Source organism: Mustelus asterias, chromosome 21 (genome assembly GCF_964213995.1).
Source record: "Mustelus asterias chromosome 21, sMusAst1.hap1.1, whole genome shotgun sequence".
NCBI lineage: Eukaryota > Metazoa > Chordata > Chondrichthyes > Carcharhiniformes > Triakidae > Mustelus > Mustelus asterias.
Window position 1 is genome coordinate 47,910,473 of NC_135821.1, and position 6,000 is coordinate 47,916,472.

The 6,000-nt window shown below is 44.6% G+C and overlaps 1 protein-coding gene across 1 annotated transcript in view; it reads left to right on the forward strand.

Annotated features, from left to right (window-relative positions):
- Window positions 1-1,341, forward strand: part of LOC144509242 (transmembrane protein 35B-like) — a 64,577-nt gene extending 63,236 nt beyond the window's left edge. The window contains exon 4 of the mRNA XM_078237804.1: window positions 5-1,341. The gene's annotated coding sequence lies outside the window, so the exon portion shown is untranslated. The remainder of the gene's footprint in view (window positions 1-4) is intronic.
- The last annotated feature ends 4,659 nt before the right edge of the window (window positions 1,342-6,000 follow it).

Consider the following 6,000-nt stretch of genomic DNA (forward strand, 5'->3'; position numbering starts at 1 on the left):
CCAGATTTCACCAGATAATTCCATTTGTTTATATGGAACAATTGCAAAATAATTCTCTGGGAATATTCTAATATGGAATGATCGTGGAAGGAACTTGGAAACAAGAGGCATTCAATGGTATTTATATGGTATAATAATCTTGAATAATGGGTATTTTTGATTTGGTTTAATGGTGTTCAAAAACCATTATATTTATCAAGTAATTAATTATATTTCACATTTAGAGATGTTAATGGAGGAACACATATTGGGTGGAATTTAATGTTTGTGATGGGGATCTAGTTTGCCAGCAGCGGCCTAATGTGGCCTCCATTGAGGAAAGCCTGTTGTATTAAATACTCATCTGGCCCTTCAGTGGCTAACATTGGGCCTTCCCAGGATTAAGCACCCCAGGGGTGGAAATCCCAGCCCCTCTGACAGCTGCTGGCTAATCAGAGGCTGGTGCCTCTCCATTGCCATCAGCGCCACCGGGAGTGGTGGTGGCTGCCAGTACTGCATCCACCAGACGCTGAGGATCAATGTGGGACTCTCGGCTAAAGGTGAGTGAGGGAGGGTTGAGGGTCATGGAGTGGGGATCATGGGAGGAGGGGGAGAAAGGTGGTAGGAGACCAGGAGGAATCCCACCCTCTCTTCCTGATGCAGAGTCCTTTAATCTGGTACTGAGTGCCTTTGAACAAGGGACCCCACCCACACCCACTGGGGTGGGACAGCCAAAGCTGTCCCACCCCAGACTCAATTGAGTGGATATGGGAAGATACCAGGGTCCCTACACCCTCCTGCTCGATTAAATGCCTCGCACCTCCAAACTCACCACTGGGAAGGGGCATTAAATTCCATCCATAGTTTGCTATGTGTTCTTTACCTTTTGAAATGTGATGAAAAATCCTTGGGAAGAATGCAGGAGGATTGAGCAAGTACTTAATTGCAAACATCCTGCTCCATGCAATGGTGGGATTGTAAACTCTGCTAATTCGAATACAGTTAAAGTAAGAATGGTGATAGTTCATGTATTTAAACTATTGCATTCAAAGAATTCATTGTTATTGAATTTCCATTGCCTTGCTGATGTTCCTGGCATTTTGATCCGAGCTTCTAGCACATTTATTCACTAAGAGATAGAATGCATTGTTAGATTTGAAATATTCTCGTGTTAAAAGAATACCAGTAACCTCCCTTTCTAATTTAGTGTGTTTTACTGATCCATCTTTGTGTTCAATCACTTATCATCTCAGCATGTATCTCTGTAATGTTCCTTAGTTCCGTGTGACCCTCGACCTGCTGATGCTGTGCTTCCTGTATTATTTTGCATTTTGAGAATCAAATAAAAAGATTGCTTTAAAAAAATAATGCATTCTAAACCTCTGAATGGAATTAATTACTGGCAAACTTAAAATAATAATGTTCTAAATAGTAGACTTAACCACTCTTAATAGAGAGGATGTGTCCATTTGCCAAAAGACTGGATGTACGAGGCAGATTTTTTACACAGAGAGTAGTGGGTGCCTGGAACTCGTTGCCGGGGGAGATAGTGGAAGCAGATACGATAGTGACATTTAAGGGGCGTCTTGACAAATACATGAATAGAATGGAAGTAGAGGGATACGGTCCCTGGAAGGGTAGGGGGTTTTAGTTAAGTCGAGCAGCATGATCGGTGGAGGCTTGGAGGGCCGAAGGGCCTGTTCCTGTGCTGTAATTTTCTTTGTTCTTTGACTAGAACTAGAGGCCGTAAATATAAGATCAGTGGACCATTCAGCCCCTCTAGCATGTTCCACCATTCAGTTTACCGACTGATCTGTATCTTAGTATTAGAACCATTGAATAGAATAAATGCAGTGCAGAAGAAGGCCTGCACCAATTCTGGCAACAATCCCTTTCCCCATAACCCCACATATTTATCCTGCTAATCCCCCTAACCTATACATCTTTGTACACTAAAGGGCAAAATAACACAGTCAGTCCACGTAGCCTGCACATCTTAGGTGGATGGGAGGAAACTGGAGCATCCGGAGGAAACCCACGCAGACACGGGGGGAGAACGTGCAAACTCCACGCAGACAGTGACCCAAGGCCAGAATCAAACTTAGGTCCTGGCACTGTGAGGCAGCAGTGCTAACCACTGTCTACCCACCTTTGGGTCTGTCACCATTAATGCTCTTCTTTTACAAAAAGTCCATCAACATCAGTATTTAAAATTTTGAATTAACACCAGCCTTCCCAAAACCCTGTCCCTCCCCAACCTTGGGAGAATTATCATCAGAAGTTTCAAGACTCCCATGTTTCAGGATTATTTCGAATGAAGTTCCACAAGTCAAAATCAAGAGATGGAAATTTTTCAGAATTTTTTTTTACCGTAAGCTGATCTTCAAAGATATAAAAATTGCTTACTGTAAAAAGCCAATTATAAGTGAATTCTCACAGCCCTGCCTCCCTCCCCGAAACCCCACCCCATTGCTTCGTTGTTTCAGGAAATCATTGCCTCTCTAAAAACAGACCTAATATGTAGTCTTAGCCAGTACTGACGTTGCTCATCCTGTACTCGATGTGCCTTCATTTCTTTGGGTTGCAATGATTGGCTCCTCTTAACATCTTGTTACTGGAAGGTCACCATCATAATTAGCTTAGACTGTGAGAGCAGGAAGTGAATATCAAAGGGGATTTCCTCCACTAGCTAAGTCATTCACAAGCAAGTTTTATGGCCTGTACAACGTAAATTTGGATCAGGCGTTGGTAAAAGAAATTCATGGCCTTTATGTTACTTGCTGCATATTGGCATTGTCACTTGAATGGATCATACAGCATTATCAGTGGTGGAAGTATTTGAAGAATTAACAATTTATTTTAGGGCAATTATGAAAAAAAAATGAATAGTGAAAAATTTTGGGAATACACCACAGGGCGTAGAATCATAGAATCCCTACAGTGCAGAAAGAAGCCATTCGGCCCATCGAGCCTGCACCAACAACGGTCCCACCCAGGTCCTATCCCTGTAACCCCACACATTTACCCTGCTAATCCCCCTGACACTCAGGGGCAATTGAGCATGGCCAATCAACCTAACCCGCACATTTTTAGACTGTGGGAAAAACCAGAGCACCCAGAGGAAACCCACACAGACACGGGAAGAATGTGCAAACTCCACACAGATAGTCACCCGAGGCTGGAATTGAACCCGGGTCCCTGGGCGCTGTGCTAACCACCGTGCCACCTTATTAAACTAAATCCACCCCAACCAGAATGGGGATTGAACCGCATTCTGTTGGCACCAATCTAATTCACACCAGTCATCCAGCCAACTGACCCAACCAGTCCCCCAAGGGCAGTCAACAGTAAAATAGAAGGTTCGCATTTCTGTTTGGGTCCTTCATCAGAATCCCAAGAGAGAAAGGCCATTGTAAATACACAGTTTGAAATAAGGGGTTGCCCACTTAAGACAGAGATGAGGAGGAACTTCTTCTCTGAAAGTGTTATTAGTCTTTGAAATTGTCTTCCACAGAGAGCATTGGAGGCTGGGCCACTGAAAATATTTAAGACTTGATGTGGAGTTGCCGGCGTTGGACTGGGATAGGCACAGTAAGTAGTCTCACAACGCCAGGTTGAAGTCCAATAGGTTTATTTGGTAGCACAAGCTTTCGGAGTGTTGCCCCTTCATCAGGTGAGTCACCAAATAAACCTGTTGGACTTCAACCTGGTGTTGTGAGACTACTTATTATATTTAAGACTGAGTTAGACAGGTTTTGGATTGACAAGGGAGTCAAAGGTTATGAGGGCAGATAGGAGAATGGGGGCAGATAGGAGAGTGCTGTTATTGCCCCAGTTAGATCAACCATGATCTTACTGAATGGCAGAGAAATTTCGAGAGGCCAAATGGTCAACTCTGCTCCTACTTCTTGCGATCGTTCATCCATCGTGTTATTGGAATGATTTGGCTGATGTAGCCTGCTTTGGCTCACTAATCTTATCCCATCAGAATCTCCCAAATTCTCACCTATTTTCCTTGCCAGTCACAATTGAACTGAATGAACATATGCTTAGCACTGTTAATGCTGAGCCTGGGGGGGTTGCAAATGAGAACATTTTGGAGATAAATTAAACACAGAAGAATGAAGATTTAACCTGCTGGTGGTGGGTGCTATTATAGTAAAATGAACCTGTGACAAGTAGGCAAGTAACTTTAATCTAACAAAGCTCATTCCTATCTGCAAAAGGAAATTAATTTGCATGTAGTACCACATTTATTCTAGTGCCAATGAAAATGTTGAACAAAACAATTTCAGTCTGAGTAAGATTTTTTAAAAAAATGATAACTCAACAAAAGATTTCTCTTTGGTTGCAATCGGAATATCATAGAATCATAGAAACCCTACAGGGTAGAAGGAGGCCATTCGGCCCATCGAGTCTACACCGACCACAATCCCACCCAGGCCCTACCCCCATATCCCTACATATTTACCCGCTAATCCCTCTAACCTACCCATCGCAAGACACTAAGGGGCAATTTTAGCACGGCCAATCAACCTAACCCGCAAATCTTTGGAGTGTGGGAGGAAACCGGAGCACCCGGAGGAAACCCACGCAGACACGAGGAGAATGTGCAAACTCCACACAGACAGTGACCCAAGCTGGGAATCAAACCCAGGTCCCTGGAGCTGTGAAGCAGCAGTGCTAACCACTGTGCTACCGTGCCACCCAATATTAGACCCAAGGCTTGCTTTATATTATAGCAGAAACTTGAGCTGTATTTGCATAATCTAAACCAACTTATACAAAAATACAATACTGTGAATGCTGGAAATCCGAAATTAAAACAAAACATTTTAGAAATACTCAGCAGGTCAGGCCTCATCTGTGGAAAGAGAAACTGAGACATAGGCCAGTTAAGAACATAGAACATAGAAAGCCACAGCACAAACAGGCCCTTCGGCCCACAAGTTGCGCCGATCACATCCCCACCTCTAGGCCTATCTATAGCCCTCAATCCCATTAAATCCCATGTACTCATCCAGAAGTCTCTTAAAAGACCCCAACGAGTTTGCCTCCACCACCACCAACGTCAGCCGATTCCACTCACCCACCACCCTCTGAGTGAAAAACTTACCCCTGACATCTCCTCTGTACCTACCCCCCAGCACCTTAAACCTGTGTCCTCTCGTAGCAACCATTTCAGCCCTTGGAAATAGCCTCTGAGAGTCTGCCCTATCCAGACCTCTCAACATCTTGTAAACCTCTATCAGGTCACCTCTCATCCTTCGTCTCTCCAGGGAGAAGAGACCAAGCTCCCTCAACCTATCCTCATAAGGCATGCCCCCCAATCCAGGCAACATCCTTGTAAATCTCCTCTGCACCCTTTCAATGGCTTCAACATCTTTCCTGTAATGAGGTGACCAGAACTGCGCGCAGTCCTCCAAGTGGGGTCTAACCAGGGTCCTATAAAGCTGCAGCATTATCTCCCGACTCCTAAACTCAATCCCTCGATTGATGAAGACCAGCACACAATACGCCTTCTTAACCACCTCCTCTATCTGCGAGGCCGATTTAAGAGTCCTATGGACCCGGACCCCAAGGTCCTTCTGATCCTCTACACTGCTAAGAGTCGTTCCCTTTATATTGTACTCCTTCATCCCATTTGACCTGCCAAAATGGACCACTACACATTTATCCGGGTTGAAGTCCATCTGCCACTTCTCCGCCCAGTCTTGCATCCTATCTATGTCATGCTGCAGCTTCTGACATCCCTCCAAACTATCCACAACACCACCAACCTTCGTGTCGTCGGCAAACTTACCAACCCATCCCTCCACTTCCTCATCCAGGTCATTTATGAAAATGACAAACAGCAAGGGTCCCAGAACAGATCCCTGGGGCACTCCACTGGTGACCGATCTCCATTCAGAAAAAGACCCATCTACAACCACTCTCTGCCTCCTGCAGGCAAGCCAGTTCTGGATCCACAAGGCAACAGCCCCTTAGATCCCATGCCCTCTCACTTTCTCGAGAAGTCTT